The sequence below is a fragment of the Acomys minous genome, assembly GCF_964271855.1.
Source record: "Acomys minous genome assembly, chromosome: 15".
NCBI lineage: Eukaryota > Metazoa > Chordata > Mammalia > Rodentia > Muridae > Acomys > Acomys minous.
In genome coordinates this window covers 339,862-365,830 of record NC_140497.1, presented here as the reverse complement: position 1 = coordinate 365,830, position 25,969 = coordinate 339,862, and the positions used below count along the sequence as shown (strand labels likewise).

General features: G+C 37.7%; 1 pseudogene across 1 annotated transcript; it reads left to right on the top strand.

Annotated features, from left to right (window-relative positions):
* The first annotated feature begins 8,081 nt into the window (after positions 1-8,081).
* Positions 8,082-9,618, top strand: LOC311584032 (T-complex protein 1 subunit delta-like; annotated as a pseudogene). The gene has a single exon. The product of its transcript is annotated as a T-complex protein 1 subunit delta-like (transcript).
* The last annotated feature ends 16,351 nt before the right edge of the window (positions 9,619-25,969 follow it).

Sequence of the window (25,969 nt, the reverse complement as noted above, 5' to 3'; positions counted from 1 at the left end):
CAGCCTCATTCGATTGGTGCTCAACAAAAAGTTTATAAGTTCCCTCTAGCTCACTGGTAATTCACAGAAGTCTAGTAATTCAGCCAATAAATGCCTTTATTTTGATCAACAACTGTTCCTGCTGGAACTAGAGCTTCAGAGCCTTTGGATGCAGAGTAAACAGTCAATGGTGATGATGTCCATCTCCAGAAACCTGGGTCTGATGAAATCTGTAACCTCCCTGTATACCTATAAGCTGCTACCTGGAAAAAGTTGTATACTCACTGAATGTCTGGCCTTTATCTATAAATGAACCATAGTGTCCTAACTAAGGAATGAACAGAGGAGCTAAATATTCTAATTTTATTTGCCCCCCCCCCATCTCTGTGTCTTCCTTGGGCATTGCAACTGGATGCATGAAGTGATTGCTTTTATTGGCCTTTCACAGGTAATCAAAATTTAATGTGTACATATCCTCTGGGGTATGGAGGACTCTTTCTTTTTAGTAAGGTAAACAACCACCTTGAACAGTATTCATTAAAAGTTTTTTCTTTACAAAATGGGGCTTTAACATTTCAGAACTATGCATTCATTTTCTTCAGGAATTCAAGTCCTTTAAGAAGAATCAACACTTGCAAAATTAACATTATAAATTATATGAAAAAAAAAGCTTTGACTCCCAACCAAGTAACACAGAAACCCCTATTTCCTTATAAACTTCCATCATTTATTTTCTTTTCTTTAGTTTTATTGCTCTACAGTTCACTTTAACACATTTGTATTAAGACCAAGAAAATTAATATTAAACTACTGGAAATGAAAATTAAAGCACCTCTAAAGAATTTTTGAAAGTTGTCTCTGAGCCTACTTCTGTTTATAATTCACCTTAGCAAGATCCATACTTTCTTTCTAGTTATTTAAAGAACATTCCAAGTACATTTGATATATGCCCAATGAGAATGTTAACATCCTCAGTTTGGTGTAATTTCTTCAATTTCCTCAGTTTCTACAGTATTTTGAAACATTTACTATTAAAGCAATAAAATACTCAATACAGAAGGCAGTATCAGGTACCATACTCTTTATTCTCCAGCACAGAAGGCTTTCACAGATCAGCTTCTAGAAAATACCAGGAATTTTACCTGTCTAAAACATCTATCTGCCACCTCCCAAGAGAGGGAAACATCTCGTCTCAATAGATATTCATAGAAGAAAGCCTTAAAGAGTGGCCCAGTCCTGTTCCCCTTTAGGTATATGAGACCACCAGCCTAGGTCATATCCAAACCTGAAAGTATAGAAGAATATGGAATGCACAAGAGGGTCCTACAGGTACAAAAAGAGACACCCTTTGGAAGTTTAAGAGTCTGTCTCAGAGTCAAATCCTGAAAAATGGAATTTTAGAGAATCCAGCTGACTGATCTTCCTGAAAGCAAAAGCTGAATTTCATGGATTGCTACACAGAACTTCAAATACTATGATTAACAGCTCCTTAAACCCAAAACAAAACAAAACAAAGAAACAAACAATACTCTAGAGTCTTCAGCTCTTTGTAGCTCTGCCATTACCATAGGAGACTTGGTTTTGTAATCTAATGAGAGGAGACAACGAGAGGGAAGAAAAGGACCTCCCTCCTATACCCTCCTAGCTTTCTTTTTAAACACATTTGCCAAAGGACAACATCAATAGCATCCTGCAGGATGGGAAAATAGCTTACAAACCCCATATCTGGCAGAGTGATAATTTCCAAAATATTTAAAGAACTAAAGAGCTTAGATATCAAAAATAAATAAATAAATAAATAAATAAATAAATAAATAAAATCCAATTAAAAATTGAGTACAGAACTAAGCATACTTCAACAACTGGATTCTCAAATGACAAAAAAAAAACACATAAAGAAATGTTAAACATCCTTAGCAATCAGAAAATGTAAATCAAAATGGCTCTGAGAGTCCATCTTATAACCGTCGGAATGGCTAAGATCAAAGCAACAAATGATAGCTCAGAGTAGTGAGGATATGAGCAAGAGGACACTCCTCCATTACTGGTGGGAGTGCAAACTTGTACAGCTACTTTGGAACGTTTCCATAAGGAAATTTGCTCACCTTTGTTTATAGAAACTTTATTCATAATAGCCAGAAACTAGAAACAACCTAAATGTCCTTCAACAGAAGAATGGATAAATAAAATGTGGTACATTTACACAATAGAGTTTTACTCAATTGTTAAAAAACAATGACATCATAAAAGTTGCAGGCAAATGGATGGAACTAGAAAAAAATCATCCTGAGTGAGATAACTCAAAATCAGCAAAACAAACATGCTATTACTTAATTATGAGAGGATTTTAGCTGTAAATACAGGATAACCATGTTATAATCCAAAGGCCAAGAGATGCTAGGTAACAAGGAAGGCTCAAGGGACAGTAATATGAATATACCTGGAAAGGAGAAGTAGAATAGACATCATGGGCGGAGGTGATTGGGGGGCAGAAACAGTAGGAGGAAGATAAAGGGAGAGAGTACTGTAATTGGGGGAGAAACACCCAGAATTGAGGAGGGGCATGTAGGAGACTAACTAGAAACTTAGTGCAATGAAAACTCCAGGAGTCTAGGAGGGTAACTAGCTAAGACTCCTCACAATGGAGGATATGGAGCCTGAACTGGCCATTTTCTGTAACCAGTGGAGGATTTGGGGCATCAACCCAGCCATAAAACCTTTGATGTACAATTTGCCCTGCCTACAAGTTATGCTGTGGTAAAGGTGGCTAACCAATGACTGGCCCAGCTTTAGATCAATGGCACCACCCCTGACACTGTCTGTTGGGCCAGAACCTAGAGGCTTTGTATCTCAGAGACCTAGGATAGAACCAAACACAACTAAGAAAAAAAGTCAATGAACTAAATCCTTATGATATTCTGCTATATTCCTAGATTAGTGCATAGCCCAATTGTCATCAGAGATGCCTCACTCAGCAGCTGACAGAAACAGATGCAGAGAATCACAGCCAAACATTAGGTGGATCTTGGAGAATCCTGGGGAAGAGGAAGAAGGATTGTAGGACCTAGAAGGGTCAAGGATACCACAAGAAACCCACAGGATCAACTAACCTGAGCTCATCGAGCTCACAGAAACTGAACTGGCCATGAGAGGGCCTTCATGGGACTAACCTTGACCCTCTGCATGCATGATTGGTACATGTCTTTTTTTTATACACCTATATTACCAACATCACATAAAATTTCTGAGGTAAAAACAAGTCACAAAGGACAAAGGTTTAAGACTCTCCAGTCTAGAACTCAAAGAGCACTATGATCTCCACTATAGCATTCCATAAAGTTCATGTGGTCATCAGGGTCACAGATGAACATTTCCACCTCTGCTTTGGTCAGGAGTATATTTCAAGTACTATTATTCTCAATAAAATTGAAGGAGAGACAAACCTGTTTTTTAGAATCCCAAGTGCGGGATTGGAACCGTCTCATGAGAGAACAGGTGAGGTTAATCCACTAGAAGACTGACCACCTCATGTGGGAGCTGATTGTTGCCAGCCGAAAAGATCCTGTGAACAGGCTCTGGGAAGAGATATATAAATGAGCCCAGAACTGGAGGCGGGGCTTTTTGGAGACTTAGGATAGTTTTGGCTGTTCATCGCTGCACTTCCAGACGCTCCTAGAGAGAACCACTAGAGGGAAGGCTTCAGGGCTCTGGCTCCTGCTGAGGTTCCGGGTTCTGGTTACTCTAGGTTCCAGCAGAAGAAATCCTGCAGATTGTGCCAGGAGAATCGTTCCTCGGGACTGATATCCTTATGGTTTTGTTATTGTGTCCATTGATCCTCATTTCCTATTGTCTTGGTTAGTTGGGTTATAAGTGACATATACTCGGCCACTAAGTTGTTAATAAAATATACTGGTTAAGAAAATTGAGCATACAAAAATCTTCCTTTTAAATTCTTGGGTGATGCTATGTTTTCGTTATCTGTACAAAACCACAATAGGCCACAATCACCCAGAATTATTACTGAACTAAACTTTAGCCTATTGTACCATGTAACATAAGAGGAAAAATTACTATGTGGGTTATGGTGTTAATATCACTGGCTTTAAAAGTACACAAATATATATTCAAGTTCAAAGTCAAATCATTTCGATGTAGTAATGTTAAATTATTCAATATATCTGTGCCTCAATTTTGACATTCATTAAGTAACCATATAAAGATTATAGTATCAAGTCTCTTCTTGGTAACCTGCTATCCTTCCTCTGAGTGCCACCAGGTCTCCCCCTCCAGGGGATATAGTCAAATATGAGACACCAGAGTTCATGTGAAAGTCATATCCCACTCTCCACTCAACTGTGGAGAATGTCCTGTCTATTGGCTAGATCTGGATAGGGGTTTAAAGTTTATGGCCTGTATTGTCCTTGGCTGGTGCCTTAGTTTGGGCAGGACTCCTGGGCCCAAATCTGCCTATCATAATGTTCTACTTGTAGGTTTCTAGGACCCTCTGGATCCTTCTACTTTGCTAGTCTCCCAGGGGGAGGAAATCCCCCTCAGGAACAGTCATAGGGGAGGGGAATAAGGGGAAAATAAGAGGGAGAGAAGAATGGGAGGATACAAGGGATGGGATAACCATTGAGATGTAACAAGAATAAATTTTTTAAAAAAATAAACAGAAAAAAAAGAATCACACCATGTTGTTTTGGGGTTTTTTATGTATGCTTTTATGCTGTCCCTTAGACATCTTGCCGCCTCTGTTTTTGTTGGATAACTTCCAGAGTTGGGTGGAGGGAGTCTGATGATAGAGCTAGAAATGATCATAATGAGTGAGTTAACCCAGAAGCAGAAAGACTCAAATGATATATACTCACTTATATCTGCATATTAGCCCAAGGGGCATGTCCCACGAAAGCCTTCACTTACCAGGAAACAGAGACAGAGGGGAGGACATTCTAGTGGGACTCTAGATGAGAGAATCATGGGAGAATGGCAAAGTAGAAGGATCCAGAGGGTCCTAGAAGCCTACAAGTAGAACATTATGATAGGCAGATTTGGGCCCAGGGGTCCTGCTCAAACTAAGGCACCAGCCAAGGACAATACAGGCGGTAAACCTTAAGCCCCTACCCAGATCTAGCCAATGGACAGAACACTCTCCACAGTAGAGTGGAGAGTGGGATATGACTTTCTCACATACTCTGGTGCCTCACCTTTGACCATGTCCCCTGGAGGGGGAGACCTGGTGGCACTCAGAGGAAGGACAGCAGGTTACCAAGAAGAGACTTGATACCCTATGATCATATAGAGGGGGAGGTAATCCCCTTCAGGAACAGTCATAGGGGAGGGGAATAAGGGGAAAATGGGAGGGAGGGAAGAATGGGAGGATACAAGGGATGGGATAACCATTGAGATGTAACAAGAATAAATTAATAAAGTAAAAAAAATTATTTAGTTTTATATTAAATGCTTATGTGTTTATTATGTAATTGAATTAAATATCATTTAAATGTGAATTCTATTTTTTCCTAATTAATCAAATACAGCACATTCTTTGGTTTCCTTGTCTTTCATATTGTTTATAACTTCTAATCTGGGAACTTTTCTATTTTTCTTATTAAAAGCAATTTAATGGAAAAAAAAGAATCACACAAAAAAAAGATTATAGTAAGTGAGTTTTTAACTAAATAAATTTGCCAATCAGTAATAATGTTTGTGAAATAATCCTGGATTGTCCAGTGATTGATGATGGCATGCCATGCAGCAATTTGAAACATTCATTGGCATATCCCTGTTAGGCATCAGGGATTCAAGAATAAGCGAGATGGACATTTAGAAGTAGCCATATAATATTCCCAGCCTATGAAAACTATAAGGTGAGAAAAAAAAAGTCAATTATCACACAGCATATTTTGGCTTGCTTATGAGTAAGAGAATCTTTCTTAGATAACTCAAAATATGCATGGAAGCCTAATAAATAAATTAGAGTGCTGGGTGTTTTGTTTTTGTTTGTTTGTTTGTTTGCTTGTTTTAAAGATTTATTTATTATGATGATGATGATGTATACAGTGCTCTGCTTGCATGTACACCTGCAGGCCAGAAGAGGGCATCACATCACATTATAGATGGTTGTGAGCCACCATGTGGTTCCTGGGAATTGAACTCAGGACCTCTGGAGAGCAGTCAGTGCTCTTAACCTCTGAGCCATTTCTCCAGGCCCCCATTTGTTTGTTTTTAATAAATGGGAAAGCATTGTAGACAGAGGAAGGCAGCATGATATAGGAAACGAGATTAGCAATCATTGGAATTGAGAATAATAATACTTGAAATATACTCCTGGCCAAAGCAGAGGTGGAAATGTTCATCTGTTACCAATCAAAATCTTCTGATAATAAATTACAAGTCAATTTATTTTCAAACAATTCTTTGACACATACACAATTTACCACTTATTAAAAAAGAAAATCTATATGCTAATGGTATATGATGCTTGTTTATTTTGCATATAAAGTTAAATTATATCTTAGCTGAATATTTGAAATTATAGGATTCCAACCTTTTCAGAGTTGACCGATATTTTGATTTTATAATCCTCAATCCTTTAAATGCTCTCACACTTCAATTCATAGTATAAAATGCACAAATATATTTAGATCTATTTCAGAAATATAGAAAATTATATCCTGACTCTATGTCAAATTTATATAATTTTTTAAAATTATTTTCTCATACATTACACCCAGACTGCAGTTTATCCACCCCCTGCTCCTTCTAGTACTTACTCTCCACCATTTCTCTCCCCCAGATTCACTCTTTTTCTGTTTCCCTTCGGAAAAGAGCAAGCATCTCTGGGATATCAACTGAATATGAATTAACAAGTTATAATAATACTAGGCCCATACCCTCATATAAAGGCTGGTCAAGGCAACCCAGTAGGAGAAAGAAGGTCTTCAAAACAGACAGAAGAATCAGACAAACCCCAGTCATACTGTTAGGAGTCCCACAAGAACATCAATCTAAACAGCCACAATATATATATGTATATGTGTATATGTGTGTGTGTGTGTGTGTATATATATATATATATATATATATATATATATATATATATATATATGTATGCAGAGGACCCAACTCAGACCCATACAGGGTCCCTGATTTTTGCTTTGGTCTCTGTAAGGCCCTGTAAGTTTAGTCTGTGGGCTGTATTGTGTGGTTCCTACCCCTCTGGTTCCTGTGATACTTCATTTCCATCTTCCGTATGGTTCTCTCAACTTTACCTAATATTTGTTTGTGGAGTTTTCTTGGAACTCAAGTATGCAACTCAAAGAGCCATTTTTGGCATTGAGCATGCTAACAAAGTACAAAACACATATAATTTGCTACTTACAATGATAATAGTACAATATTAAAAACCTTTGCTTGCTATAATCAAATTCTAATGGTTCTATATAAGGTCAGAAATCATTATGTATAGCTAAAAAATAAAAACCGCTATAATTCATAGGATGCATAGCTCGAATCTAGCCAAAGTATATCAAGCTGCGTTCATTGGCCTTATACAGTATTAGGGCATGCACAAGCCAAGGTGTTCATTCTTTGTTCTCAGAAGCAAGGATGCTGTGAAGTCACATGATGCAACACAAGTAAGTGCTGCCAGAAATTATTCAGATTCATTATGAGTTTGATTTTTTAATTAATGTTTATTGTTTCTTCTATATCATTCTATTTTTTCCCTTTTATCAACCTCTATAATCAGTAGCCCAGATATGGAGTCATGACTCACAGTTAAAGAATCTTGGTACTAAATAGATAACTTTAGAGAATCTACAATGTGGATAATAAACTGAAAAGAAAGTGTGTGTGTGTGTGTGTGTGTGCGCGCGCGCGTGTGTGTGGAATAGGACTCAGCTGAGAAGTTGCTATTCATGCAGAGCACTCACTATTGCAGTGATTTTTCCTCCCTGCCCTAAGCTCCCAGAATAAAGACCAAATTACCAAAACCTGCTTGAAGGTTCGCCTAGGAGGCAGACTGAGACTGTAACTCCGCAGCAGGCATGAATCCATGTCCATCGGTCCCCCAAATGCCTGCAGACATCGCCAAAATCGCCATGCCAGAGAATGTAGCTCCCCAAAGCGGGGCGCCCACCGGGGGGGCCGGGCCGCAGGAAAGGCGCCACCCAGAACCCGACAAGCAGGCCCAGATCTACTTCAGCAACATTTCCGTGGCCAAAGCGGTTGCTGATGCCATTAGAACAAGAGAATGGATAAAATGATTCAAGATGGAAATGGTGATATGACCATTACAAAGGATGGTGCCACTATTCTAAAACAAATACAAGTATTGCACCCCGCAGCCAGAATGCTGGTGGAGCTGTCTAAAGCTCAAGACATAGAAGCAGGAGATGGGACCACATCAGTTGTCATCATTGCTGGCTCTCTTTTAGACTCCTGGACCAAACTTCTCTAGAAAGGTATATATCCAACCATCATTCCCGAGTCATTCCAAAAAGTTTTGGGAAAAGGTCATGAAATCATTACTCACATGTCTCGACCTATAAAATTGAGTGACAAAGAAACTCAAATAGTACAACCACTTCATTAAATTCAAAGGTTGTCTCTCACTGTTCAAGTCTACTATCTCCAATAAGTATTAATGAGCTGTTGAAAGTGCCACAGCTACTAGAGTAGACCTTAGAGATATTAAAATAATTAAGAAGCTCGGTGGGTCAACAGATGACTGTGAGCTGGTGGAAGGTCTTGTTCTCAGCCAGAAAGTGGCAAATTCTGGCACAAGAGCTGAGAAGGTTAAGATTGGGCTTATTCAGTTTTGCTGCTCTGCTCCTAAAACAGATAATGGGTAATCAGATTGTAGTGCCTATGTACAGATGGTCCGAGCCTGTATTTTAAATCTGGTGAAACAGATTAAGAAGATAGCATGTAATATCCTTCTCGTACAGAAGTCTATCCTTAGAGATGAGTTTAGTGATCTTGCATTGCATTTTCTGAATAAGATGAAGATTATGGTGATTAAGGATATTGAAAGAGAAGGCATTGAGTTCATCTGTAAGACAGCTGGAACCAAACCAGTCTCTCACATTGACCAGTTCACTCCTGACGTGCTGGGTTCTGCTGAGTTAGCAGAGGAAGTCAGTTTAAATGGTTCTAGAGATTACAGGTTGTACAAGCCCAGGCAAAACAGTTAACAGTTGTTGTCCCTGGTTCTAACAAACCAGTGATTGAAGACGCTGAGTGTGTTCCATTCATGATGCTCTCTGCATAGTGGAGAAAAGAGCTCTTATTGCAGGAGGTGGTGCTCCAGAAATAGAGTTGCCGCTGAGACTGACTGAGTACTCGCGAACACTGAGTGGTATGGCATCCTACTGTGTGCATGCTTTAGTGGATGCTATGGAAGTCATTTCGTCTGCACTAGCTGAAAATGCTGGCCTGAATCCCATTTCTACAGTAACAGAACTAAGAAACCGGCATACCCAAGGAGAAAAAAACTACAGGCATTAATGTCCAAAAAGGTGGAATTTCTAACATTTTGGAGGAAATGGTTGTCCAGCCTCTGTTGGTGTCAGTGCTTTGATCCTAGCAACTGAAACTGTGTAGAACATTCCGAAAATTGATGATGTGGTAAATTAGATCTCAGCTCCAATGATGAGACTCTCCTGACTAAGAAGAGACTATTACTATGATTTCCCCAGGAGAATCCTAAGTAGCATGTAGATATAACTTATCACGTGCATATTCTGTGTAAACTTGAGCCTCAATAAGAAAGAGAGCCATATATTCTGTATCCATTCACTCATTGATGGTCACTTAGGTAGTTAGCATACTCAGCTACTCTGAAATATATTGCAATATCCATGACAGTTAGGAAGTCTCTTCAACACACTGAGCTGATCTGCTTTTGATAACTACTCAGGAATGAAACCATTACCTCATATGACCATTCAGTAATTTAGAACCCTGCTTTTATTGGCCATAATGGCCATAATTAATTTATAGTCTCACAAACAGTGTGCATCGATCAGTGTCCAGGAGTTTTAAAAATAAAGCCAATATCTAATTCATAGTTTTAAGCCAGAGGCAGTGCAGATACTGCATACATACCAGGAGCTAAATTACAGCACATAGGCAACCCGACTGATTCATATTGTGGTTCCCTTGCTTTTTCCTGTGTCTCCTTTCTGAAGACTTGTCCCTCAACATTTGATCACAGAGAAGAACTGTATGAAGCACTCTTTCTGTGTGCCTGTTGTTCTCTGCCTCCCACAGAGCAAACCTAGATGTTGAATGGCTTACCCTGAGCTGCCTGGGCCTCAGAGACTCCCAACAGCTGGGATAAAATGTTGAAAAGTCCAGTCTTTCACTTGTTTCTTTAGATGCTCTACACTGGATGCAAGTGGCATTCTTAGGAAAAAAGTCCAAACCACTCCATTCATACTTAGGTAACAGATGTTAGAGAGCTTAGAGTTGGAAGAAGCATGGCCCCTGAACAATACACAATAACTGGAAGGGCTTCTAGAATAGAGTAGGCGAGAAACATAGCAGTGAGTGGGGAATTCATTCTGAAAGGGAACACAGGAAGCATGTGGGGGAGGAGACACTGTACCACTGATTTCTTTGACATGAGGATTATGAGAAAAATACATTTTGAAATTCCAGAGAACTCCCAGAACTTCAGATCAGAACAAACAATCTGCCAATATATTGATTCAAGAACAGAAGATAACGCTATGGCTACTTTGAAAGGCAAATTTTTCCTCTGGATGCCAAAATTAATTGGAACACAGTATGGGATAAGCATTGAGATGCTGCAAGAGGTGTTTTACATATGCACAGTGGTCATTTTGCATCATGAAGATTTTGTTGTATAGAGATGAGAAGATGAAGCACCTAGACTTCGCACTGCTAGAATTCAAATGTCGATGGCTTCACATTTCTAACTTGATTTTTTAATGTTAAAAATGTTTTTCAGCTTAAGTCAAATGAAAAAAGCAACATTATTTTATGAAACCATACACCAAAGTAGTAACTCCTTGCTTCTTGTTTGAAATCTGAATACCCCATTTGTTAATGAAAACCCCATTATGGCATTTGAAGATAATGCTCTTTGCTATAAGACAAATGAGAATTCTTTCCCTCTCATTGGAATCACTCTCTCATACTTAGCTAGAGGCTTTTCAGATATCCCCAGTACACATGATAAGCTTAAGAGTCATTAAGTCATAAAGAGGAGACAAAGCTAGCATTATCTATGGTTGTGTCAAGCCTTCAGTTAAGTGGTCTCTCTGTATAGCTAAATTGTGTGGATGATGCTTCCAAGTAAGACAAAGAGCAATGTAAAACAATGAAATTCAGAACTCAACCTAAATAACCACATTTAGCAAATAACTAGACCTTGGGGTTTCAGTGCAACCCTGATTGTTTCTGACTCCCAGACACCTATACTTTCCATAGTGGGTGGAAGGTAGCTGGGTTATTTTGTAGGAGTTAGAATATAGCTGAGTTATTCTGCAGGAGTTAGAACGTAGCTCGCTTATTTTGTAGGAATTAAAATGTAGCGGGGGTATTTTGTAGGAGCTCTGAAAATGATGTTGTGCATAACTATATGATATACCAAAATTTTATTGGAACTACATCTCAGCACCTCCTATAGGCCAGACACTGTTCTAAACTCTTATAACCATCACAAAATGAAACAGAAGCAATGAGAGAAGCCAGGAGATGGGGAGCAGAAGGGAAGGCTAGGGAGCTGAGAACAGGAAGAGGGGAAACAGAAGAGAGTTCAACATTTCTGGCTTTGTATTTAGTTGAACATAAATGTGCTGATGTGTTTGGAATCATAAAAGATTTTATATCTGTTTTCAGCCTATCTTTGACTTATTATATCTTAAATTTTTGTAATTTTATTCTTCTTCACATGCCCATCTAATTTTTACATATTTTTATTATTAGACATTTTTCTTATTTTAGTTTTGTTCCTTGTCAGTCCTCATTTCTGAAGGAATGAACTTAAGCCAAGAAAAGTGTGATAAAGTTAACAATATAATGTTTAAATCCCAAATGCAGGAGGATATCCCAGTGCTTTGTAATAGCACTGCCATAGTCACACTGGCAGCACTTCCATGGAAGTATAGGTGTGGCCGTACAATAACATCTTCATGTAACAGGTCAAAGGTGTCTCTCGAGCCAGAGAGGACACATTCCAGTATCTGGGCCACCACTGACCAGTCCTAACCTAATCATCTGGTTCTTCTGAGGCTAAGTTTCCATCTGTAAAATGAGATAAGACCCTCTACACTGGGTAGTTGAAAGAAGCCCACATAGATAGCACTTGCTTATATGCTTTATAGTTTATAGGGGTAACAAGTACCTGCATGTGACTATGATCGTAAGCCACTGATACATCCAATTTAGTTGTCTTAAAATAACAAATAGTTATGCAAGGCTGTTGATGCCACACAGTAACAAACTACAGCCAGTTGAAAAGTATGTGGGAAAGTTAAGTATATGGTACATATACACACATTGGTGCAAGGAAAGAAAAGAAGATGTGTGCTTTCTACTCTCCTGTCCACAGTTACCATGTTCAGTTATACATCACAGAACAAGAGGAAGAAAAGCAGAGTAGTTGATTATTAAGAGCCCAGGACACTCAACTCCTAAATGACTAGACAAGGACTGCAACCTTGGCTTTCTGATGCTGATTTTTGGTACTTGAAGATGCCCTATGCTTCCCCCTATACAAATAATGATAGTAAGTTCTACATTCCTATCCTATATTTACATTTTAAATAATTTACCTTAATATTTCAAAGTTTTTCAATGGATCAATCTACAAACATTAGGCTCTCAGTAAAAGTAGCTTATGACAATCATCAGTGCTAGACTAAGTCTTCAAATCATTACTCCAATTTGAGAGTGTCACCTCTGAGAATAACACCAGTCCGGGATGAGAGATACTATTTTTTCTAAAAGTAATTTATTGCAACTTACATGCCTGAAGTTTACCCTATTCACCAAGTGAGACAAAGAACACTATCTTTTTTTTTAATCTTATGGAAAAGCTTTCATAAGCCTAAACATTTATTCCTAATACATGGCCACTATCCACACATAAGTCTCAAAGAACTTTAGAATTTTGTGATTTTTCTCTTTCTGTTTATAATTGGTTTCAGTATTTAATTTGATTTCTAGGTTGCAGTTAATCAAAAGATACTTTACTTTGCGGACCACATTTTCATTTCCGCTCAGCCAACACTGTAATAACTAGAGTTTCAGCAACTTAGTCCTCATTAAACGTTCATTACAAACACCTTCACCTCTGTGTGTTTTGGATGAACACTTGTATTGGCTCTTAGATGTTTTTGCTGATAATCACACTTTGGTCCTTCTAAAAAGAAAATCGAGTTTTATTTTTCTCCTTATTTTGTTTTCATTGTCAACATTCCAGACTGAGTTTTATGTAAATACTTCTTGGAAAATTATATATTACATCAATATCTAAAAGTAGGAAAAATTCTTTCAGTAGAATAATACTAATATATCTAGCATTTCAATTTGCTTTTACAAGGCCTCTAGGCATAGTGTAGGGGAATGCCCTGCTCCAAAATTGTCATAATCTATATGAGTTTAAGATATTAATAATTAATTTAGCCTAAAGATCAAGTTTTTAATAGAAAATCCTTGATCATTCTCAATAAAGTATTTAAAGAGTGAAAAATACCTGGAAGAAAAGGATTTTTTGATAGGTTTAATGTAATCAGTAAGTACTTCTCCTTGGGGACCAATATTCACAAAAAGCAGTTCATTTGATTTTATTGACAATATAGAGATATTTGGCAGGTAGGGTATTTTTCCCTTCCTTAAAGTTTTTAAATTTATTGTTGAATCCATGCCAGATTGACAGCCCTGGAAATCTAACTTACTCTGTGGAATTGCCTCTCTATAAGACTGTGTTCTTTAGATTGGGGATACAGGTTTTAGTGTGGGGACTTTTCTGCCTTAGTTACCTTCCCTCTGTCTTGCAGAAATTAAGGAACCAGAAACTACCCTGGAAAAGTGATTGACCTATTTTATTCCCAGTGATACATAATACTGACTTCTTAGCATGTGGGGTGAAGAATTTAGGCTAAGAAAAAAAATTGAGGCCAAGTGTTTTTTAAGGAGATGCTTCACTTTTTAAGCATAGCCATTGATCATGTGGTCCTAGTTGTTAATGTATGTAATTGGCTGTCTGGAATAGATTCTAACTCCATCTGGGAAACACACAGAAAATGACTGAGCCTAACAGAGGATCCTGTACATTTCCTTACATAGCTGAGTACTTTCATCAGAATGCTTAAAGGACCCTGAGCTACCACACACATCACAGCTTCTAACATGGGCCTCCCAGGTGATCAATGGCAATTTCAGAGAAGAAATTTCCTATTCCATGTTAGCTCATCATAGATAAAAATACGCTTTTTACTAACTTGAAATGTCACTTCTGAATCACTTTGTCCCCAAGTGATGTGGCATTCATCAGAACTATTTTCATCCTTTGGACTGAGATCTTTGGAAAATTTTTTAGTTCAGTTTTAGGCTATCTTCTTATTTTTAGACAAATCAAAGTTAATTTAATAATAAAGAATTGTGAAAAGTGCAAATTACTGTGCTTCTCTCCCTGGGCTTGTCCTCAGGTCATCCTGAATTGAAAAGAATTCTTTGTTCTTATCCATACCGGGCAATCTGAGTTTGTTCTGAAGCTAAAAACAAGACAAAACAACAGTGACAACAACAACAAAAACCTTGTTTCTTTTCTGTTTTAGTTCATTCACAATGTTTGTGTCTACAGGTTTTGAAGTTCCAAGAAGAATTTTTTAATCACCTCCACAACAGGAATAAAGCATCTCTGGGCATTATATTGTGAAAGAGGTATTGTTGAAATATGTAAAACCTAGGACTTTACAAGAAAATAAAGCAGTGTTCCTAAATGTATGCAAAGCCAGAATAACTTTGGCCTAAGAAGTGCTGACCCTAGCAAAGCACACCTCGGTCTAAGCAGAAAAGCCTCTTGTTCTATGACTCACAGAGGCAATATCTTAGACAGACTTCCTAAAAAGACTGTGTCTTTCTTATAGACATATGACTGAACCAAAACAAACCAAATAGAAATTAAGAGAAGTCATTGAAAATGGGCTTCTGTTTGCATCCATGGGACATCACAGAAAATGGGGTACATAACCTATTGAAAGATTATTTTCCAGAGTCTAAGCTGTTAAATTTTATACTCTTCAGAAATAAAGTACCTTGACCTGTAAAGTACTGCAGGAGGATATGCATGGCAGTGCATATCTTTGCCCTGTAATGCATATGGTTGCTGGTTAAAAACCTCAGAGAAATGACAAACACTAACGAATTGGGTGTGTTATAATAGGGTTAGTGAGTTACATTTTCAGAAGAAATGTTGAGGAAAACTATGATGAGAGAGACAGTGAAACCAGATTGTTGTTCTTAGAAAAGGCATAAGGTTTGCTTTTCTTTTTTTATTATTAATTTATTCTTGTTACATCTCAATGGTTATCCCATCCCTTATATCCTCCCATTCCTCCCTCCCTAAGGTTTGCTTTTCTATCTGTTGATTCAGAGTCTAACTTAGATCAAATATCCTAAGATGCCCTCTGTCCTCTAAAATCCATATTATCTTCTAAAAAACCTCACCACTACATAGTCGTAAAACAAAACTTGGCCTGTAAATTTCTTGTCATTAAAGCATGAGAACCTGTTTGATTCTGTAGTATCCAGTGTAAGAAAGCCAAGCACAGTTCTATACACTTGCAACTCCAACATTAAGGAGGTAGATACAAGTAGATTCCTGGAACTCCTGACCTACCTGTCCTACTGGGTACATTCAGAATAATAAGAAACTCAAAAACAAAAAGTGGTAACATCTGAGGAACACACACACACACACACACACATACATACATACACACACACACACACACACACACACACAGCTTGCCACTACAAATTCCTTGTCTATACCCTACAGAATGACTAATTCTCTTCTTAAACACAGTAAAGTTCCAAGAAAGCAATAAAAGTCACAGTAGCAAAGGCATCATGAGAAATTACTTCACTCTGCCTCTTTGACAAATCTTGTTCTAATAGAGGACAAGGTCTCCCACTCCACAAGCCCATGCTCCCCAAGGAAGACACAGCATTCAAGATTCCTAATCAGCGTCTGATAGTCAGCCTTACATTTCAGAGACTGGCTATTTATGTGTTGGTTTTACACTGTGCAAAAGCATATAGACCATACTAATACTTTCTTCCAATAGTGCTCCTTTTTATAAAATGTGTCAATTCATTAACATGGGACCATTCAGTTTTCTTAAATCCATAATGTCATTGGAATTGGTTGCTTCCAAAATGCAATGACTTTTACTTTTTTCCAAAGTATATCTTTCGATATCTATATATTCTTTCTAAATTCTATGGCTTACCATTTTTAATATGATGAGCAAGTAAAGCTAATATGATTGTAAACACTTGCAACATATTTTTAGAATTATGTACTTGGGAGAATTTTAATTAAGGCAATACAATGATTTTTAAGGTAGTTCTTCTTTTTTAGTTATTCAAAATGTTAGTATCTACAAGAAGATATTTCTTCAGGGAGTCAGTTGATTTGGAAATAGAAACTCCTGGGGCCAGAGTGGTAGCTCATGATAAGCACTGGATGCTCTTCCAGGTGATGGGGATTCAATCCCCAGCACCCACATGGTGGCTCACAACCATCTGGATCTTCAGTCCTAGGGCATCCAATGGCCTCTTCTGACCTCTGAGGGCACTACAAAATGCATGATGCACAGACATACGTGTAGGCAAAATGCACATACACACAAAATCAATTTTAAAAAAAGAAATTTAGATGTAACAAGAATAAATTAATAAAGGAGAAAAAATTAAAAAAATAAATAAAATAAAGAAATTTCTCTTAACAGAAATAAAGGTGGATTTCTGTGAGTTCGAGTCCAGCCTGGTCTACAAAGAGAGTCCAGGACAGCCAAGGCTATACAAAGCAACTCTATCTCGAAAAAACAAAAACAAAAGCAAAAAGAAGTAAAGAGCATGGCTGAAAATGTGACCAATAGGACTGGGGATGTAGCTCTGTAGTAGAGCACTGTATGCAGTGTACACAGCTCTGGGTTGCATCCCAAGCACTGAAAAATAACAACAGCATCAAACTGTCGTATACTCTGTATTGAAAGCCTTTTCTTTCTCCTCAGTAAGGAAACCAACTCAAGCTCAAAGATAAGAATAAGTAGAATTTAATTTATCTATGAGAGCCCTCTATGAACAACTTGCTTCTATTGCTCATTATATATAAGTAGTGCTTTAACTAAACTGTGTTGGAAAATTCTTGTATTTTTTTTCCCTATGTCCTCAAATCCTAATTCTACAACTGGTTTTAAAAATGTACTGAAAATATAAGTTGGGTGGGGGGGGGAGGGGAAGCAGGTTTCAAGATGGCTGATCAGAAGCATTTTATTATGACCCTGTTCCAGATGACATACTAAGAACCAATCAAAGCCTTGTCTGGAAGAAGAAAAAAGAGAACAAAATTAATGCTTAGAAATAAAAACCAAACATTTTGGGAGGGGAGGAAACAGAGAAACAGGTTTCTACAGAAATCAAATAATCCCTCAAACACATACAAACTAATTCTTTGTTCTGTCTATAGGTCACGCTCGCTTGATCTGTGGATACTCACTAATGGATAAGGGGGATATAACTTCACTCTAATATGACTACCATATTTTTCCAAATTATAACTTCCAAGTTTCAGACACAGATGAATTGAAGCATGCTAAAAGACAGGATTCACTTCTAAGATGAAGCTGTGTTTTGTAGTATATTTTATTGACTGGATAAATCATGTGAATACAATTTCTTATTAAAAATGCAAGTTAATTCCTAAGAAAAAGATGATGAAATATCACACTGGCATTTGGGAAGTTGTTTAACTGATTTTGACAACTTTATCATAGTCTTTATATACATGTACCTTAAATGTTTTCCTTTTAAGTACCTCAGTTTATGTGCAAACTGCCATCTATTTTTCAACTAACCAGTAAAAAGAGACTATTCGTGTGTGTGTGTGTGTGTGTGTGTGTGTGTGTGTGTGTGTGTGCGCGCGCATGTGCGGTGGTGGTGGTGGTGGTGGTGGTGGTGGTGGTGGTGGTGGTGGTGGTGATGGTGGTGGTGTGGGAGTCCAGTAAGGAAGCTTTAGGTTAGATTTAGAAATATGCTCTGAAGACTTCATAAGGATCTTGGGTATTAGAACCATTATCCTGCTTATAGACTGGATCAATTATGAGTCATTGCTTCCCTCAGTGGCAATGGTCAATATGAATGTTAGCTCTTTTCTAACAATAACTGAAAGCTACTTTTAACACAAGGCCTCAGGAATGACAGACATGTATGCTCATGCACAGAAAAGTGTCTTCAATACAGCATTTAACCAGTTGATATTTTTATTTGGGGGTTGGGCAGGGTATTGGTAGTGGGTAGACAGACATTGAAAAATGTTAGTTGACTGGCTGACAAGAAGCCTTCACTAAAGCATGACATTCCATTCTCTGGGCCTTTCCCAAATTGCCAAATTCTTCTATTTCTTTACCAGAGGGGCTGACTGTACAGAGAATGATCATACTTAATAGCCCTCTGATTTATAGAAAGATTGTATTTAATGTATTTGAATATTTTTCCCTATCATGTTTAGCATTTCATAATTCAGGAACTTAATTGGTTTTCAAAGTACAGGGAAAAGGGAAAAGGTGGGGGTGGCAGGTTTCTGGAATTTATATGCAGTACTTTCTTGCCCCCTACTGGAAAATATGGGACATAGCAACAAATCTAATTTTAAACAATTTTTGATTGATTTTTACTGTAAGTCAACACACACATCATGTCTACCCCAAACAAAATTAAAAGGAGTAGGTAAAGAAAATTTTAATACAATTATTTATACATTTTATTCATAACTAATACATTGAAGAATTCACTTTTTAAAATCAATTTATTCATATTACATCTCAATTGTTAGTCCATCCCTTGTATCCTCCCATTCCTCCCTCCCTCCCGCTTCCCCCCTACTCCCCTCCTCTATGTCTGTGACTAAGGGGGACCTCCTCCCCCTATCGAGTCTCTTCTTGGTGACCTGTTATCCTTTCTCTGAGTGCCACCACGCCTCCCCATCAAGAGGACATGGTCAGAAATGGGGCCCCAGAGTTTGTATGAAAGTCAGACCTCACTCACCACTCAACGGTGGAGAATGTCCTGTCCACTTTTTAATGTACCTTCAGGAGTGCAAAAATCAATTTTCCAATTACATAGTAAAAGAAAATGCACCATATTAAGTTGAAAACTGGCCCAAAAAAATTGTAAATAGAGCTTAGGGGAGCTTGATGTTCAACTTCATTTGCAAAGATTATAAAGGAAATATTTTTTTCGAGACAGGGTCTCTCTGTGGAGATATTTTTTGCTTTTCAAATATTTTTCATGATTTCTGAACATCAAAGTATAATTCCCTGTATAAGGTAGGTAGATAATATCTTTATTTTAGAAAGCACATGTACAGTTTTCTATTGGAAATGTTGTTAGCACAGACTAGCTGGGACACAGGACCATTTCCTGGAAATTCACCTGCAGCTGTAAAGTACTGGCATCTTTTGCTGTAAGGATGAAGACCATTACTACAGCTTGGATATGGAATTAGGTATTCATGAATTATGACCCATGTTTTGATTCTCCTTCTGCCAGCACTCTCTTATCCTCAAATTCCAGATATGGTGTGATGCCAGACAGTATGACTCACCCTTAAACCAGAAACCATCCTTTGTACACACACTCGTGGGTGTGCATTCCAACTTTCTTTTCTTTATTGCAATTTTATTAATTTATTCAGATTACAACTCAATTGTTATCCCCTCACTTATATCTTCCCATTCCTCCCTCCTTCCCGCTTTCACCCTACTCCCCTCCCCTAGGTCTAAGACCAAGGGAGACCTCCTCCCCCACTATATGGTCATAGGCTATCAAGTCTCATCTTGGTAGTCTGCTTATTCTTTCTTTAAGTGTCATCAGGCGTCTCCACAAAGGGCAGGTGGTCAAATATGGGGCACCAGAGTTCATGTCAGAGTCAGTCCCCGCTCTCCACATAATTGTGGAGAATGTCCTGTCTGTTGAGTAGATCAGAGTAGGGGTTCGATGTTTACTATTGTATTGTCCTTGGTTAGTGCAATAGTTTGAGCAGAACTCCCTGGGCCCTGATCCACCCATCAAGATGTTCTTCGTGTAGGTTTCTAGGACCCTCTGGGTCCTTCTACTTCCCCATCTCCTATATTTCTCTTACCTAGAGTCCCGGTAAGATGTCCTCACATCTATCCATCTTTCATATGTCTTTTTGTCTTTCTTTGTAGTAACAACCTGACCCCTAGGTATCAGAGACTTTGACTGGAGAAGACAGAGAAAGCTTTGTTCATTGTGATTGCTATCTTTTCAGTATCAAGGCATGCCTATGGAGAAGAGGGCATACAACTGCACCTAGCCTAACAGGACATTTCCTTTCCATATGGGTCTTCAAAGATCAGTTCTCATGTGATATCGACACAAGCTCTTCTCTCCAGATCTACTAAATAGATCCAGAGGTACACTGTCCTTGTTTATCTTTTCTACTCTGGCAGATAGAGGCCTTCAAATCTCTTTGGAGTAGTATTTGGATGGATTTCTTTTGTGTTATTACTCTTCCCAAGTCCTTATTCTCTCCACACTCACACAGTGGTACTGGTGAGACAGAAAGGTATTATCACCTCCATAATAGTCTTTGAAAACCAAATTACAAACATCTGCTCCAGAATGGCAAGAATCCATTCCCAGTTTATAGCATCCCTTTGAGGTAGAAGGAGGGTGGAAAGTCAAAGCCTTAGCTTCATAGAATGACTGAGAGTGGTCTTGAGCCTTATAGGACAGTCATCTCAGCTGTGGGTGCCAGAAATGCTTACACAGAAAAATCACCTTCCCTATACATAGTGAGTGACAATACTCTAAAATGACATTTTTTTGACCAGTGCAAAATGAATGCATGCCAGTAAATTTCTTAGCAAACAAAATATGCATTATCGTGATGGGATAAATACCTTTATTCATTTTCCCACAGTAGGAACAATTTGAAATCAGGAAGTGTCTGCAGCTGAACTTTAAAAAAGTGAATAAACAAATTCGGTTCAGTGGTTATTCCAAAACAGAAGAATAAAAATTCAGGCCCATGTCAATTTCAAAAGCATCCAACAATCAGCATTGGCTCCACGATGTATCTCAGAGTTTCTCTCTATCCCGGAGGGAGTTGACTGCCAGGATTTCTGAAAATAAAATCAATAACAATGCAAGGTCATGCCAGTTTACTCAGTGTTATTTTGTTTGGTCTTGTTTTTTCCTCCTGACCTGCCTTCTTTCTCCTTGGTACCCAAAGGTTCTATTTTAATAAAACTGAAACTAGTGTGGAATAATGCTGGGAAGTCAAAAAAACATTTACATACCCATGAGTTTGGCTAAGATTAATTCATTAATACATCTTGAGTTAACTTTTACAAAATTTCTATCTAGATCAACTGATTTGGTAGTCTATAATTACAAGACAATTTTATAGTTTATTGTCCTCAAATTCTTTCCAATCTATTGAAAGGTTATGACACAGGAATATGAAGTCTTTAACCAAGAGTTTCCTTAGACATGAACTGTCTTGTAAGAAATATATTAACCTACCTGCAAATAAGTAGGGAGGAAAATTCCATTAAGGGAAAGATATGCTTTCATTAATCTCTTTAAGAATGTGAGGAAGCCAGCCACATTCAAGTTTCTAATATATGATAGTAGAAAGATTTCCAGTGTTGCTGAACCAAAGCAATCTCACCTAATTGTCAGTGAGAAAAGACATTTCATTGCACTATCCCCAGTGATCTGGGTTTTGTTCTTGTATTAGAAGCTTGAATTCCTTTTACAATCCCCCCCACACACACATTAACAATTTGAAAGGGAAAGATATATATTTAACTCACATATTAAGCTTTGGTAAATGTCCCTTTAATCAGGTGACTCTGGTCTGGCTCTGAGGCAGGATACAGGGCAGCCTGAGCATGCATCAGAGTCTACTCACTTTACAGCAATGAGAATGAAAGAAAGAAGAGAAGGGGTCTGGTAAACCCTAAAAGTCACATGTTCACTGGCCGCTTTCCTTCAGCTATGCAAGTTTCCACCAAAGCTGTTAATACTTAACCACCGAATTGAGGGAGGTTGTTTCACATTCAGTCCGTAGCATGGAAAACACCTGTCTGAAGAATGGAAACTCAGAGTATGACCTCAATATTCACTTGTGTAGTTTTACAAATAACAACCCAGGAGTCATCCTTGCAAGTCACCTCTAATGACATATTTCACTTCTCCACTTCTTGTCAAAGTGATAAAATGTTTGGCTTCCTGAGTACTCTGGCCAAAGTATTCCTTCAAATTCTAGATTCAAAAATGTCACACTCTGGAACAACTATTCCCTTAATAATTTAACTTAATGGGACTGTGTAGAAATATTTAAGGAGTTCATGTGTAATATATCTCTGTGGGGGAGGTATACGATAAGCATGTGTGTTTACGCGTGTGTGTGTACATCTATGTTGGTGAGTGCATGCTCAGAGGTGCCACAGAATATGTGTGGAGGTCAGAGAACACCACAGATATCAGTCCTTCCCTTGAATCTTGTTTCAGAGAGAAGCTCTTTACTGTTTTCCTGCCGTGTCTTCCATCCTAGTTGGCCTGCCGTCTTCAGGTTCTCCTGTCTTTTCCTCCACTGTTCCCATAGAACCACTTGGATTATAAACTTTCATGCTAAACCTCCTACTGTCCTGTTCCAGAATCCATCTTATGTGGATTCCAGATATTCACATTCAGATCTTTATGCTTGCATACCAAACCGCTACTCATAGAGCTAGCTCTCCAGCCCAACATTCAGATTTTATACGAAGTAGGCTTGGAAAAATAATTATAAAATAATTTTAGTTCAGCAACATGGCTGTTCTGATCACATCCAATATTATCACACATTCTAGGTCTGTGTGATCTATCTCTTAAGCTCCTCTTTTCTGTGCTAGTCTTCTGCCCAACTCTCAGGAAAACAACACAGAAAATAGAAGCTACTTAAGAGCACTACAGTAGAGTTGAGCACAGTAGAATAAGGTACGAGAGAGAGAGAGAGAGAGAGAGAGAGAGAGAGAGAGAGAGAGAGAGAAGAGAAAACAGAACAGTACAGTAGAGAGTTCAGTAGAGAAGACAATACAGTAGAGTTCAGTATAGTACAGTAGAGTACAGGACAGGATGGGCAGTTCAGTGCAGTTCAAGTGAATTCCTGCAGTTTGGAACAGTTCAGTTTGTCAAGTTCAGAAGCAGAGAAATTCAGGAGAAGCTGAAAGAAGCCAGTTTGAATCAGTGAGCTTGGAGAGCAGTTTTGAGCCAGAACAGCTGAGTTGAACCAGCCAGCAAGAGCTCAGAAAAAACTAGAAAGAGTGAGTTTATTCAGCAGTAAACCTCTGAGATGACAATAACACCATGCAAATAAAAACTACTTTTACAAAGAATGAAATTATCACATCTTTGTAAAATTCCTGACATTTTAAGTGAAATAATTACTTCAGTATTAAGTCATGTTCTCTATCACTTGCCTTTGTCTTCAAGGTAATTTAGTGCAAAACCTTTTTCTTCAATGGTAAATAACAATCCTAGCACTGGGATTCAGAGAAAGAGCCTTATTAATATAATGGGAGAAGCATTGTTTAATAAAATGTTTCCTGATTTCTTTATTGACTTTGGACAAGACAAAGAGTCTAAGTATTAGTTCATCACAGGTAAAAGGGAACTAAAACAGAAATAAAACTCAGGTGTAGCTACCACAGTTTAGTTAGATATTAAATTCCTTTTCCTAGAGCAGATATTATAGTTTTTCATTGTAATATACTGATAATTCATTTAATAGGTGAGCATCCAGCATAGTCAAAAGTTATATAACCCTTAGAAGAACAAAAGTAAAATCTAATTGTAAGCAATAGTTACAAAGGAAAAACAGGGTCAGACTCATAGTGTATTAAGACATTTTCTATGATAGGGAAAATTGAGAAAAGGCTATTTCAATATAACTGAAGTGGCCATGAAAAAGCTTTTATGACCACAAAAATATTTATTCTATAGACTGAAGATATGTAGAGGAAATCTAGAGAAACTCCCTAGAGATACTAGAAGGAGAAAAGAATGATCTGAGACACTCAGGCATATTCTGTTGCCTGAGGAAAAGAACACATATCCATGAATCAACTGCTCACTGCTTTGGGGTATGTGATCCTAGGAATACGGAGGCCCTAAAAGCCTCTGGGGCTAGACTTCATGTACTTCACTCTAAAAGCCAGTAAATGAAGATGGAAAGTAAGAATACATGAACCATATATTATGCTCCTCTGAGTTTTCACATTTTCCCAAACTGCAAACAACAGTAGTCACAACTCTGGTTACATCAAGTCAAAGTTGAATAATTGTATGTTTCTGGAGGGAAAAAACCAATGTACTTACAATTAGAAAACAAAAGGACAAACAGATCTACCCTAGAAACCAGCCTAAAGAGCTAAAGTGTTATTTATCAGACCTATACCACCCACTGTCCGATGGGATAACCAGGTGACATATCTCAAAAAGTAGCCAAGAAAAAATATGCAGACCTTAACAAGATTTTAATTTTCATCTGAAATGTGAAGTCTCTTCTGCAAGCCTTCAGACCTCTGTCAACTGTTTCCTACTTTGCCCTGGAATGTGTGAATTTGAAGCAGCAAGTAATTAATTAAAGATAGCTGTTAATTTACTAATTCTTAATATAATCTTAAAGAAAAACACTCTCTTACCGTGACTTCAAGCTGATTTTCCCCTTTTGCAGAAGCAGGGTTATTGTTAAGCCATTTCTTTAAAGAAATAATGAAATAGCTATGGCTTATCTCAAAAATAAAATATGAATAACTAAAAGGAAATTTGATTTCTTTTGACTCTACAAATTATGTTGAAAGCTAACAGCTCTGCACATTTTTAAAATAGATTCAATCATTCAAACTCAATCACAAATTTTCTACCCCATAATAATTTCTAATCATCTCACAGTGCACACATTCCCGCATCTAAATGCCTTCTTCCACATGTCAAAATAAAATTCATATCTATTACCACACCCCTGAACCATCAAATCATTCAAAATGAAGATCATAAAATGAAGATTATGGAAATGATGTGTAATGCCATAATAAGACATATTCTGTAGTGGGCAGCTTGCCAAGCTCTAGGATCATAAGTCTGAGGCTCAACATTTTGTTGTTGTTATTGTTGTTGTTGTTTGCTTCAGCAATAATTTATTTTTAACTTTCTAACTACGTTCAACATTTACATTTAAACCAGACTTTTAGGTTTGTTTAGGTTTTTAGGACTTGTGGTGGAAAAAGTATTATTTTTAAACTCATCCACAAGGTAAGCAATGTTCTTTTTGTCACTACAGTCTCTCATCCCTTTTATGAGGACATAATAGTAATTCATGAAAAAGCTCATATCATCAGAATAAAATAATTTATCTATCCCAAATGTAATCATCACATCTATAAACAAATGAAAAATCTAAGGCTGTACCATCCCTAGACACTTATCCTCTCCCAATAAATGATACCAAAGATAATATGAATGGTTCCCTTCACCATTCTTTTCTGCACATGCATTAAAACACAAACAGAATATACCCACCAAACACATCCATACTCATCTTCTCTTATGGACCTAGGCTCATTCTTTCAAACACATGACATACCAACACTTATACCAGACTTTCCCCCACGTGCACACCTGCACACATGCACACACACACACACACACA